Below are 15,024 nucleotides of genomic sequence, written 5' to 3'. Positions count from 1 at the left end.
GTTACAGGATACAAAGATGTAAATATTATTGTGATATTATAATAACTTTAAATAAATTTAAATAACTTCTGTCCACTGGCTATTAAATAAAAATGAGTAAATGTGTGATACACAGTGGTGATGGCCTCATAACTGTATATCTGTGCCAGAGGTCACCATTTACCATTGGACTCAGTAAGAACTTTATGCATGCTAATTAGCCATTAATTGAATGCTTTAAACATATGACCATGGTAGATATGAGGGAAGAAAGATTTGGGGTACATTTTAAAAGAACAGAAGTTCACAAAACAAAAGAAACTTTTAGCAGTTTACCAGCTAATAAATTGAAGAAGATTTTACAAGTTTGCCATCTTCAAAATCTTTAAAGTAGTAGGTGATACAATCTGTAGCTTTCAGTGACCAAGGGGTACCACCTGAGGGGTAATCGGAAAGAAAGATAATCATGTTATAGGCTACTGGAGGCATTCTCTGGATAAAATGTTTCCTTCCCATGGTACCCATGCCTTACCAGCAGTGTGTGTTACCAGCAGTAGGCAGCTTGATACATATGTATCTTGCTTTGAGTTCCTCTGTTATGTTTATGTCCAGAGTTTTAACTTGAGTCTAAACTCAAGCAAGATATAAATTTATGCTTCAGTTTACAGAAATATAAGAGTAGAGGAACATGTTTAGTCATACAGCAAATTAATGATTAACTATATCCTTAAAAGAGAACGTTCTCCAAGATAATTAGGCTGGACTTGTCAAAATGTTATATAATAAACCAAAAACAAAACTAAGAAAATTAGGGAGACTTCTTTAGATTTGAAGTCCTGATTGAATGGGGGGCGAGCAAGGGCATTGGATTCTGGTAGGTAGAAAAGGAGCAAGTGACATCTTGGGACACATGCAAGTGGGTAACAACCTGGATCTTGTGTTGGACAAAAGCATTTCATTGTTTTTAACCTAATGTCATTCTGAAAAGACTGTCCTTATGTCCAGGAGAGGTATAATGGGGTCTCATGCTCTCTGCTCTCACTTTGGTTAAGAAGCAGAAAACAATAAACATTTGCCCATAGATAAAGCATCAAGGGCAGAATATTAATTGTTAAATCTAGGCAAAAGATATATGAACATTTATTTTTAATTTTTTCCCTTAATGTCATGCTAAAAACTGTTGTGATACAAAGTAGAAGACCTACATTTGTACTGTTGTGAAAAGGTCATTTCTGGACAGCATTCAAGCACCTCTATAACATTCAATTTGTTTACAAGGTGACCACTTAATAAGGCATGGTCTTTATTTCTTTTATATTCCAAATATGTCCTCAGCTGTAAAATGGAGGATGTGATAGAAAGGAAGGGAAGGGATCTGTAGGTATTCTAATCTTCTGTTAAAAAAAAAAAGGTCAGCTGACATTTTAATTAAGATTAATTTAAATAGAAAAAACATAGCTAGTTTAAACACAAAATTAAAACTTTCATTCTTATTTTTAATGTAGATCCAAGAAGATAAGGATATAGACTAATTTGTTAGATTTACACAGCTGAATAATGTATTTCCATAAACTTAGCTTCTAAAAAAAAAGCAGTTTTTTGCAGTGTCCTGTAGGTTAGCAGACTGGGCAGATAGAACTGTGTTTGTATTTGGACTGCAAAGGGCTAAAAATTTGAGTCAAGCTGGGCAAGAGACTTCAGAAGAGACCAACTTTGCAGAGGTAAGCACACTAGAGAAGTAGTTTTGTAATCATAGAAACATCTTTTTTAAAAGAAAGTATTTTGTGTTCTTAAAATCAATACAAATAATAATTGTCTTTAATTTATAACCCAGTCCCTTAGTTTTACTTCTCTGTCACAGTTGTTTAAATTGTATATTATATCATACTATGTATAACTTTCCTGTGGCAATTTCAGTTCTTTATACCTATTTCCAGATCAGTCCAGGTGGCATAAAACAAATAGCATTTCCAAGACTATGGGATTCTGAGGCAGAGAGAGTCAGGATGCTTTGCCTCTGCCTGGTGACACCTGCAGCCTCAGCTGAGAGGTGTACCCTTCTGGGATGATCATAGCATCTGAGACCTTGACTTCTTCTGAGGCATCTTTACTGTCCTGGCTATGTCTAGGTAGGGTGACTAACAGGCTAGGCTCAACTGGAGCAGTCACCACCATGTCTATACATGATATGTCTTGGGCTTCCTTGTAGCATGGAGACTTCAGGCTACTCTAATTTTATACATGACAGCTCAAGGCTCCTGATGGAAAAGAGATATTGACCTCCAGATTTTTTATTGTGTGTAAGGTGGAGCATGTCCTCAAACACAATATTCCATGTTTGACAGTTGACATTTTACGTATCTGTCTTAGGTTTGCACTGATATTCTAAGTTACAGTTTCATCTACAGAGGAAAAGATGTCTTTTAAGTCATGAAATTGAGGCACTTGGTTGGGTTGAAAAACATATTATTCATAGCTAACTAGTATTTTTTTCTTCATTTCAAAATAATTGACATCAGTTTGAATAATGCATTGTTTTACTTTAGGCACATTGTAATATAATGAAATATAGCAGGATTTCTGTGTTGCTGTGTCATTGATAATGAACCACTGGAAATCTGTAAGGCAAGCAACAGCCAAGGAGTTAAGAGAAGCTGCTAAGATGAGAGGATAATGGCATTTGTTAATTTTCTTTTGGCTTTGACAAAATAAACAAAATCAAGTTAAGGAAGCTGAGTTCCTCTTCACTCTGTTTGAGGGTACAATACACTGTAACACGGAAACCCTGGGGTAGGAACATGAAGCAGCAGATATGCATAGAGAGAGAAGCAGAGCTGGGGTGGGCAGCTGATCCTCCAGTGTTCATTCTCTGTTATTCAGTCCGGGTGCCAGCCTGCAAACTGGTATTGCTGACATCCTACTAGTGTCTCTCTACCTCCATTAAACCTACCAGTGACACCTTTCACAAGACATGCCCAGAGATTTATTTCCCAGGTGAATTTATGTCCTATTAAGTTGACAATGATGGTTAACTACCACAATGAACCTTTTAAAGGAAAAAAAAAGGTAAATAAGATTTATTATTTACTTATTCGGTTGATTTGTTTTATGTTTTGAGCTGGAGTCACATGTAGCCCAAGATGGACTCAAACTGGCCGTTTAGAAAATGACCTTGCACTACTGATCCTCTGACCTCTACTTCCCAAGGGCTGAGACCATTTGCATGTACTGCCCTGCCAGGCTTAATGAGGCTTTATAAAATCCAATTATATTTGCCCTGTTGTTGGCATTTACACTGAGAGAGAAGAACTTGCTGTTGCCTGAAATAAAATCTGATGGTGCTCATTCCGATTTGTTCTCTTACTGGGGCCATCTTTGCAAACTTCTTGAACCAGCAGGAGAGTGTTAAGTATACCCTGACAATTCTCTCTTCACAGAACTTATTTTTAGATCAGAATTCAGTGCTTCCTCAGCTTCCTAGTATTTTGTTTAAATGCAGAGCCCCATGGTATTCTCCTGGTGCTTCGAGTTTATTAAGATTGTGTTTGGTCTTTAATGGTTTAAGTGAGATAGTCTTAAATAATCTAGGTTGGTCCTTTATGCCCTACAGAAAACACCACCACTTTGTTTATACTTTATGTATTGTTAGTGTTTAAATATAGCAAAGTTTTACATATGGATCCTAGCATTGTGAGACAGGGTATAAATTCAGTTTAGGGGTCTGTCCTCTGGAGGTGTAAGCTGTCTAACCTGGAACAATAGGATTAAGTGGCCCTGATAGTGAAGTCCAGTGTGTCTGTGAAAGCTACATGTATATAACCAGGGAATATGTTATGAAGAGATTTTCTTAGGTCCTGCTATATACGTACTGACTTGAGAGCATTGAAGCTAGTGTCTAGCCACCTGCTTATTCTACAAGCTCCTCACAGGATTGTGATACATGCCAAGTCTGTGAATCTATTTCTAAGACTTTGCTTTTGTTCCAAAACTTGCAGTATATACATTATACTTTCTTGTCCTTTCAAGTAAGTAAAACTTATTTATAGTGGACAATTTTTAACATCTATTAGATATGAATGATATATGTAGATATATGGCATGTACATGTGTCCATATTCTATATTAATTTATATCAGAATTGTCTTTGTGTCTGTCTCCACCAGACACTCACATTGAAATGTAGAAACTCATATATCAGTGAAGAAGTGATATATATATCAGTGAGAAGAGAAGAATTAGCACATAGGGAGGAGCTCAGCTCATAGCTTGACCTGGCATTCCAGTACTCAGCAACATCTGGGAAACTTTGTGGACCAGCATGAAAGATGACCCATGGTGTGCATTTATTCAGAGCTGTTCCTTTCAAGGACTGGGGAAGGTTAGAGCAATCTCCTCTTTTCCTGAGTCCTTTAAAAGCTACTCCTGTTGCCTTCAGCCTGGTGTAAATTTGCTCCTACAGTAAAATTAGATGACTCCTCTGATGATCATGCACTTGTCACCACATCGATTTGCATGGGCACAAACTTGACTCTAAAAGGATTCTCCTGTTGAAAGGTACAAACAACTCTATTTCTCTTTGTTGAACTGCATGGTGATTGGATGTTATTGTAATAGACAAGGGGTGGTTGTGCTTTTACTGTGCTATGGAGGAGTTCTGTAAAGGGACGTCAATTGCTTCCTCAAGAAGAGTATTCACGTCCTTCAACGATCAAAATATTTCATATACATTGTTTCCACTGACAAAGCCTCTTTGAGCCCTTGCTTTGTGGGAATGCTACACTTCTTGTTCAGCTGTAGCCTGACAAGCATCTTGGCATGGAGTAAGTTCACTCTAATTCATTTCTTTACTTTCAAAATCTTCTTTAAAGTGTAATCTTTAGTTTAGTCTGATACATTTATAACAGGTACCTGCTAAATATTAGTTAAGTTATTGATACTGGCTTTGATACATATTTAATATTTTTCTAAAAGAGCTATTTCTGTATCAGACTGACTTTGCCCTTGCTCTGGTTTGATTTTTTGTATAACATTTTGGTGGTTAAATATGAATCTGCTTTTTGAAATTCTTGATTGTACATATATTTTTAAGTTGATCTTTATTTTATGGGTTTTTCCTATAAGATTTTCACTTAATTTTGTCTGGGAAAGATTTAAAACAGGCTGTAACCTTAGATAGACTATATTAATTAATATATCTTGAAAATGAACTATTATAAGAACATATTCCATGGCATTTCTGAGTAAGCATGCACATGGAAGGAGAAATTTGTGTGCCATAATGCTTTAATGGTACAAAAAAATGAAAGAACTTGCTGGGTCTCTACTAGCTGACATGTTTTGGCTTCTGACTTACTACTGTTTCTCCTCCACAGAGCTTCCGTCTCTTTAGTTTCCTCACATTGTAACTTCACCATGTTAGTGATAGTTACTCTCATGGTTACTACACCCTGATGGTCCCTGCAAAAAGCTGAGACTCCTCCTGGCTGCTGAGACCCATAAGGGGAGAGGCAGCAGTGAGAAAGCTTCTTTGCAGAAACTGAGAATTTTTTCTTCTTCAATGATAACAACTTGGACTGTTTTGAGCAAACCTGACTTCAGAGTCCAACATTAACCAATGATCAACAGTCAGAATTTCATAGTCTCCTGAGTCCAAATGAAGACCTGTGGGGAGGCTGAGTGAATCCATTTCCTGTCTGCTCAGTGAGTCTCTGTCTTACAGTTGCTTTCAGTACAGATGGCTGAGTAGGAGAGAGCTTCCATAACTTCCCTCCAGCTCAAGGCCTTTTCTATTCAAGCTGGACCAAAGCAAGCAAAGAAAAAAAAAAAAAAAAAAAAAAAAAAAGAACATATTTTTTGTTGATGACACTTTTAATATTGTATCAGATTTTCCTAAAGTAATTGCCAGTTTAAAAAAATGGAAAGCTATTTATTTTTCAGGGTGCAAAGACAAATGAATGGTTTTTTTATTGGTTATTTTGTTTATTTACATTTCAATTGTCTTCCTTCCTGTTTTCCCCTCTGCAAACCCCATCCAATCCCCCCTCTGCCTGCAAAAATGAGGGTGCTCCCTCACTCACCCACGCACCCACTCCCACCTCACTACCCTTCATCCCCCTACTCAGGGGCATTGAACCTCCACAGGACCAAGGGCCTCCTTTCCCACTGATGCCAGATAAGGCCATCCTCTGCTACATATGGAGCTGGAGCCATGGGTCCCTTCATATGCACTCTTTGGTTGATGGTTTAGTCCCTGGGAGCTCTGGGGGTGTCTTGTTGGTTGTTATTGTTGTTCTTCCTATGGGGTTGCAAACCCCTTCAACTCCTTCAGTCTTTCCCCTAACTCTTCCATTGCAGTCCCAGTGCTCAGTCCAGTGGTTGGTTGTGAATATCCACATCTGTATTGGTTAAGTGCTGGCAGAGACTCTCAGTGTTCCTGTCAGCAAGTGCTTCTTGGCATTGGCAATAGTGTCTGGGTTTGGAGTCTGCAGGTTAAGATGGATCCCTAGGTGGGGCAGTCTCTGGATGGCCTTTCCTTCCGTTTCTGCTCTACTCTTTGTCCCTGCATTTCCTTTAGACAGGAACAATTCTGGCTTAAATTTTTTGAGGTGAGTGGGTGGCTCCATCTCTCAACTGGAGGCCTTGCCTATCCACTGAATATTGGTCTTTACAGGTTCTATCTTCCGTTTGTTGGGTATTTTGGCTAATGTCATCCCTATTGGGTCCTGGGAACCTCTTAGGTACCTGGCATCTGGGACTTTCTAGTGGCTACCCCAGTTCCCCCACTACTACACACCTCTATTCAATTTCTTGACCATCTGTACTTCTCCCCCATTTCCTCTCATACCTGATCTTGCCCACTTTCCCTCCCCCTCTTTTCTCTCTCCTCAATCCCTCCCATCCTCTACCTCTCCCAGTTTTCCCCTTCTTCTAAGTTGAACTGAAGCATCCACACTTTGGTCTTCCTTCTGCTTGAGCTTTATATGGTCAAGCAGTTGTATCTTGAGTATTCTGAGCTTTTGGGCTAATAGCCACTTATCAGTGAGTACATACCATGTGTGTTCTTTTGTGATTGGGTTACCCTACTCAGGTTGGTATTTTTTAGTTGTATCTATTTGCCTGTGAATTTCATGAAGTCATTGTTTTTAATAGCTATGTACACTGTGTAAATGTACCACGTTTTTTGTATCTATTCTATTGAGGGACATCTGGGTTCTTTCCAGCTTCTGGCTGTTATAAAGAAGGCTTCTATGAACATAGTGGAGCATGTGTCCTTGTTATATGTTGGAGCATCTTTTGGTATATGCCCAGGAGTAGTATAGCTAGGTCCTCAGGTAGAACTATTTCCAATATTCCTAGGGATTGCCAGACTGATTTCCAAAATGGTTTTTACCAGTTTGCAATCCCACCAGCAATGGAGGTGTGTTCCTCTTTCTCTACGTCCTCGCCAGCATCTATTGTTGTCTTAGTTTTTGATCTTAGCCATTCTGACTGTGTGAGGTGGAATCTCAGGGTTGTTTGATTTGAATTTCCCTGATGACTAAGAACACTGAACATTTCTTTAAGTGCTTTTCAGCCATTCGAGATTTCTCAGGTGAGAATTCTTTGTTTAGCTTTGTACCCCATTTTTAATAGGGTCATTTGGTTCTCTGGAGTTTAAGTCCTTGTAAAGTCTGGGAGGAAGCAGCTGAAAGGTTGAGAGGGAGAATGTATCACTATGAATGTGAATCTTGAATGGCTGAAATAAAACCAAGAGAAATAGAAGATAAAGACCTCTAGGTCCAGTCTCATCTAACCTTGGACTATATTGAAGAGATACATTGTTTCCTGAACAGTGCTGTATTAGTATGGCTGTCCTGGATCGGAACTTTAGAAACTTCCTGAGTAGGAGAAAGATTGCCATCTGACACTAGGACTATGTAAGATTCTGGAAGAACACTGGAGTTAATGGTAAGCTTATGAGTGAATGAACTTCTGAGGTAAGATTGAAGTTAAAAATCTGGGATTTTTACCAAGATTTCTACTGTGATCCATTTTATCCAAATTGTACATTCATTTTAAGGGTTGCAAAGGCATACTATGCTCTTTAACAGAAAATTCAAGGGAAAGTCATTGAAGAATGATGGCTGTCAAGAGAGAGAATACAATTGTGTGACATGGGTCCCTAGTCTGAGAGGGGGTTGATGAAGACAGGGAGGATCATCATTCTAAAAACCATAAATGCTTCAAAGAAGTTCAGGTCTCTATTCCAAACTCCCATTTAGGACACAGAGGTGCAGTCCAGGGGTTGGGTTTCTATATAAGCTGATGTCAGAGGTGAGTCCATGTTATTCCAGGATCTAGATTGTTGCACTAACATGTACCCTGGTGGGGAAGATGACAGAACTTGCCTTTCAGACAAGGTCCACTGGACATGGTCCACTGGACATGGCTAGCAGTAGCTGTTTTCATGGCCATCTGTTCTATGCCAAGTACTGTTATCAATTTTCCATACAATAGTTCTAATAATTATAATACTCCTTCAAGGCAGGTGCAGTAACGTCAACTTTCGTTTGGAAGAATGATGAGCACATCAGTGAATTATCTCAGACCATTCCCTTCGGAAACACCAGGCGTGGAGTGCACACTCACATATGGAGTGTCTCCTTCTAAGCTCTATCAACACTTAACTTTTCCTGAGGGCAGTTGTCACTTCCATGAACCCATCCTCTACCTCTCTCTGTTCTCCCTCCTCTCAGGCTATGCTTTTCTTCATTTTTTAACAGGGACTTAAACATGAAATAAAAATTAGGAAAAAATTTACGAAAGTAACTCTGTCTGAAGGGGCTCCCCCTGGAAAGCATCCAGATATCCTTACAAAGACTCTAGAAAAGATGAGCCTGTAGAGGCTTTTGACTCTGATACACATGGGTGCAAGAGAGAGTCGCTGCCTTCACTTTTCATATTCTAAATGAAAAAAGGTTTGAAATTTCCCAGACTTCCATGTACCCCAACCCCCTGAGCATGGTTAACTTGTGGCACAATCTGTAGTTGGATTGTGGAGAGGATGCCATTGTTCTGAGCTTGGCGTCTTGTGTGATCTGATGAAGTTGCTCACTTCCTTGTCCCTCAGACCACTCACTTGTGCATTGACTCTCATGAAATCACTCCGAGGATCCAGGGAGATGACACAATTAGGGCCCGGGTTCTTGCTCATCCTGTGTGCTTGCAGCCTGGAGCTGACTTCTCACAGGTGAGAATAGCTGGACCATCTCATGCCTCATTTATAGGATCGAGAGAAGCCTGCAGATAGAGGCCTATGGGCCATGTATATGAATGGCAAGAAGTTATGGTTTATGTTTAATCAGCGTCATTGTTTAATTGTATGACTTTAGGACAGAGGTTCTGAAGACATCCTAGCCATTGGAATCATGTAAAACTTTTTAAGATGCAGGGTGCTGGGCTTTCATGAGACTATTCTGTGCTGTGGAGCAAGGCCTGGGGGCACAATTCCATGTTCCCAAGTGATTCTGAGTGCTAGCTGCTGGTCATAGTTCACACTTTGAGATTCATCATTCAAAAGTCAGGATGTCAGATATAATTGCAAGATAACATAAAATATTAATGTTATTTGTCTAAAATAGGAGAAAACCTGATATTTGTTTTAAAAAGTTTTCCAAATAGGTATATATTTGAAATATATGTGTACACATACACACACACACACACACACACACACACACATTCTTATGGGTAAGCTAATGATTGACGGTGGGTGCTAAGGTAAATCTGGTAGGACTTTTTCACTTTGTTCCTAGAGTTTTATAATTTTGTATTTGACTCAACCCCTTCTCTCTGATCATATCAAGAGTGAATTTTATATAATCTATTCAAGTTTACAATTAATTGAAATTTGGGGACTTTAAAAAATTCCCCCAAATGATCTTTTTTTTTATTGGATATTTTATTTACATTTCAGATGTTATCCCCTTACCCCATTCCCCACCTTGGCCCAGGAACCCCCTATCCCATTCCCCTTCCTCTTGCTTCTATGAAGGTGTGCCCCCAACCACACCCCTACTCCCACCTCTCCACCCTTGAATTCCCCCACACTGGGCATCCAGCCTTCATGGGACCAAGGACCTCCTCTCCCACCTATGCCCAACAAGGCCATCCTCCTCTACATATACAGCTTGAGTCATGGGTTCCTCCTTATGTGCTCCTAGGCTGATGGTTTAGACCCTGGGGAGCTCTGGCTGGTTGGTATTGTTGCTCTCCTCATGGGGCCACAAACCCTTTCAGCTTTTTCAGTCTTCTCTCTCACTCCTCCATTGGGAACCCCAGGATCAGTTCAAATGATCTTTTAAGTATTTGAACTGCAAAAGTGCAACAGTTGGAGAACCTACTGCCCAGGGCTATTGGAATAAAAGCGACTTTCTATAAAATTGTGGCTAACATTTTAAAACAATGAGTTCTGAGGTCACTTTAGTGTCACTTTAATGAGTTCATTTTAATGTCTTTATCCCACGAGTATAGAATGTGTTCCATACGACTTTTTGTGTCTTAGAAGAAAAATGCTGGTATATTGTTCTTACAGTCTTTCAAGGTACTACTCTCTAGGAGTGCTGCATGTATTTTTCTGTTTTCATTTTTAGGATATCACAAAATAATACAAAGGAAATCTTTCTTGTTCCCTGATATTCCAGTTTATGGAGAAGATGAGTGAGCACACAGATGGTTAAGCATTCTGTTTTGCCAGCTTCTCCCAACTTAGAGAGTCCAAGGAAATGATACAATAAAAATATAAATTGGGCTTAATCTTTTCTTTGTTCAAAATTTATTTATTTAGCTATAGAAAACTTACTGCAAATAAAGAAGAGGAATATCATTTAAAAAAATTTTTTTTGTTCCAGTATAAGTGAGAATGTATTTTGAACAAATAACTCCAAGAACCTCAGGTTTAGTAGTATTTTGGTTTCTTTAAAACACATAGATATTATCAGAGTATGTTTTTGTTTTAATCCCAGGTAAGGCTGGTTCAGATTGTCCATAGCAGCTAACTATGATTTGCCTCATGCTCTAGCAGGGCATGATTTTGCAGGCTGCAGATAGTTTCTTCCTGTGTGTGACATTTGGAATTCTGAGGACTCTTCAAAAGGGTATGTAAATGCCAGAGCCCCAAGAGGCAGTGTGGATTGTTGGTTGTTTGCTGTTGTTTGAAGTTTGTTAAGTAGTCATGTGCAAGGAAGAAACAACCAAGAGAAAAATAAATTAGATATTCTAACAGTGGAAATCAAACTTGTCTCAAGGAATCAGCAGGAAGCAGTCTAATGATAGCTCCGCCCCCTTTCACCTCTATCCTTGTTTCTCTCCTATGTAGTGTTAGGGGTTGAAATGGTGGGAGAGGGATGGAGAATGGTTGAAGACAAAAGAACCCACAAAGTACCAAAAGTCTGCTGACACTCAGGCTGTTATCAGAGAAAAACATGTGGGCAAACAGTGCTGGATAAGAGCCTCAGAGACTTTCTATGCAAACACAAACAGTGGTAGACAGTGCAAGAACTAAGTATTAATTTGTGTCCAACAGATCATTTCACCTGAAATGCTGATGGATCTTGGTGGTTTTTTTCCTTTTTAGACATTGTTGTAATGTCTAATGAGATAAAATTCTACATGTGGAAAATATTAAAGTAATTAAAAACATTTGGCTTTTTTGCATATATTTTCTAAAATTAACTCTCATGTTAGCACTCATCTGTCTCATCTCTAATTGGGTTGAAATGTGTGAAAGAAAAAGTGCTTTGATATGGAACTATTTTTTGTATGTCTTGACTATGATATGCACAAAGGAACCAATATGTAGATGGAGCTCTGAAAAAGTTTCTGCTGTCTGTGTCTTTCCATGGGTGGCACAAAATTTGATAAATTTGCTACATCTTAGTAGAGCTTAAAATTCAAAGAGGATATGCCACAATCAGATTCTAAAGGCGTGGTCTCTCTTATTTCTCTAAAACGTGCACTGTATATCTAATTTTCTAATAAGGAAGGGGGTTGTCTGTGATTTGCTTTTCTGTGGGCAAAGAACTGCTACTACTACTGCCTCATTTCAGTTTCCTATAACTGACTAGTTTTGAGTTACTTTAAAATTATTTTAATTGGGAAAATGATTTTTGTATACTATCCATATCCTGGTAAAGTAATGCAATTTGAGTAATTTTTAGAAAATCTTTACATTAAAAGTAATTGTAAACCATTCTTATTTTGTATTTTCACAATAGGCAAACATTTAGTGTACTGACAGCTCTTAACCACTTTTTGAATGCCAAGTTTTACATAAAAACAAGGTTATATTGTGTGCCTGTGGAAGAAGCTAATATTCGTTTCTTTCCTCTCAATTTTGAATTTTATTGAAATTATAATCATCTGTCAGCAGAAGGAGAAGGGACCTTAATAAAAGGAATACCAGAGTTTTATTTGTAAACAAAAACAAAAGTCCTGGTTTTAGTTTGTTTTTGAGTTGTGGTATTTGTGGTCTTCACTAATCACTATTGCTGAAATCTGGGATGATTCTAGTCTCCAGGATGGCAACTGGGCCATAATCAATGTTGACTGTGTCCTGAAGCACATATAATCTGAGGAGGGTATACTTTTCATGAGAAAATAAAACAAAAACAATTAGCATTGGACATTCATAAAACTTCTAAGAGGAAATATTAGTTTCACTCTAAGAACCCCCAAATGGTTTTAGTAGGAAAGTCTTAAATTAAATAGTTGCCCACTTCAAGGTGAAAGAAGGGAACCTCAGTTCTACCTGTGGGTGTGACGGGACCAAAGTTCCCATACTCTTGGCCAGGGTTTCAGCCCCCAGCCAACTGACAAGCAGTGTTATTTTCCAGTAGAGATTCTACTTCATCTTCATTCCTTATGTTCAAAGCATCTCTTTATAAGTTGATGCTTTCAAATGAGGCACTGAATACTTAGATATTCAATAAATAAGAATAGTTTAGTTGGTAGGTTATGAGCTGAGCAAATGCAGCAAGGCCAAAGTTGTTGATACTTTAGAGTACCTCAGTGTAGATGTGACTAGCCTTTCATTGAGGTTTCCCATGTTTTACTACAGAACCAGCAAGAAAGCATCTCACTCATATTATTCTAGTTAGTCTCTGACTCACAACCAAGGTCCTAGCCACACTGCACACTGTTCATCCTACCTGGATAGTTCAAGGGTTAATTTCTATGTTGCTAACCCCATTTCAGGTTGTCACAATAGGTATTTGCAATAAAGGCAAAAGAAGGGTTATGTTAAAAAGTACAGAATTTAGAATTTGCAATTTTAATTTCTTACTTGTGTGTATGCATGCATGCACATTCTTGAGCATGTGTCACAGAACTTTATAGAAGTCAGACCACATTTGAAGGCAGTGGTCTGCCTTCAGTGGATTTTCATGTATGGGGATTAGGTTGTCAGTCTCAGTGGCAAGCATCCCCACCCACTGAGCTACCTCCCTGGTGCTGAATTATGTTTAAAAGTGTGAAGTTTAGAGATTGGCCTACTTGCCTTGAGCTTAAGTAGGCCAGGTACCACAGGAAAACTGTCCTGTCCAAAGCCAGTGTTTCTTCCTCTAATGATTAAGGACTGTAAGCATGGGATTCTTGGTATAGTGCCGGGCATAGAGCAGCCTTCTGCACTATGGACCCATACCTGAAGCTGTTGCTTAGTCATTGATCCAAATTTATACTGTGCCCCTCAGTTATGATGGCAACTTTAGTGAACAGAAGAGGTGTTTAAATTAATTTGAATATTCTCCCTTGTCTGAATTTTAAAACTGTGGAGACCAACCAATTTTTATTTTGATTTACATATCAGTAAGCTTAGAGCTAAATTCATTATTCAGTTGCATAGTCTGCCCAATTCAAATCTTGGAATAGCTACAGTGTTTTCTTTAGTTAAATCCTAGTCTCTTTGATCCTTTAATTTCTAATTTTATTCTATCTCAATCTATAAATCACTGCCATACTTTTGGCATGAATCTGAATTATATCAAATGCTCTTCCTCTGATTCTCGACTAATCTGTATTATGTTCAGTTGCTTTCACTATGAATCTGAGCTATTTCCCTCATGGGATTTTCCTAGACCTAAATGGAAGCATGGGCAGTCCTCAAAAGTACTCATAGTGTGCTATGCACACAGTATGCACATAAAGAGCCTATTTTGTGCCACTTTTTTTTTTTTTTAAGCTTCTTTGCTTTTTTTGTGGTTTGTTTGGGGGCAGGAGTTTGCTGTGGCACTCCTGTTGATCTGGACTATATATATATGTCAGGGTGGCTTCAAACTTGCAGTGAGCTTCTGCCATCCACACAGTATGGTGGTAGGGATCAACCATCATCTGTCTGTAACACCAGCTTGCAGAGCAAAATGCAGGTCTGTGTCTGGTTGAAAGAGATATATTTGACATTTTGTTAAATTTTTAGGTAAGTTTAAGTAAAACTAAAAATGCTATCCAGTATTTAAAGCACTAACCTGCATGGTGTACAAATTGGTCCCATCAAGCACCAAGAAAGTGACTTGCTTTCCAGTTTGTCAATTATAATCAAGAGAAAAATTACCATTAAGTGAGACTTTAGTTCTTCTTTACAGTGAAAAATGTTCACTAAAAGATATTCATGTCATAATTTTATTGTCTAAGATTTTATAAGCTTTGAATTGTTGCCCTTTTAAAGAATTATCTTAAAATTTTCTTCCACACTATAGCTAGGTGGCCCCAAAAACCTGTTGAACGTTTTCTACCAGTATGTGGTATTGTGCATGATTCATGAATTGAAAATAGGATGTTCTATGAAACTGAAGATGATAATATTATATGAGGGCATTAGGAAAAAATTGTAAGACTACACTGAAGCATCTATTATTTCTACAAGGTATTGGTGCTGTCCAGGGGTGTGTGGTTAATAAGACCCAGAGATCTGTTACTGATATTTGCATAGAAGCCCCTTCTACAGCACTGGCCTGACTCTATGATTGTTGTACAAAAGTGTTAACCTCTTCATGACTTGATTTTCTCATTTGT

General features: G+C 38.4%; 1 protein-coding gene across 2 annotated transcripts in view; it reads left to right on the top strand.

The window, feature by feature from the left end:
• Nucleotides 1-15,024, top strand: part of Pard3b (par-3 family cell polarity regulator beta) — a 960,833-nt gene that overhangs the window by 165,508 nt on the left and 780,301 nt on the right. The gene's annotated exons all lie outside the window — the stretch shown is intronic.

Source organism: Arvicanthis niloticus, chromosome 3 (assembly GCF_011762505.2).
Source record: "Arvicanthis niloticus isolate mArvNil1 chromosome 3, mArvNil1.pat.X, whole genome shotgun sequence".
Taxonomy (NCBI): domain Eukaryota; kingdom Metazoa; phylum Chordata; class Mammalia; order Rodentia; family Muridae; genus Arvicanthis; species Arvicanthis niloticus.
The sequence above is the reverse complement of the archived record's forward strand: the minus strand, read 5'-3'. Positions and strand labels throughout refer to the sequence as shown.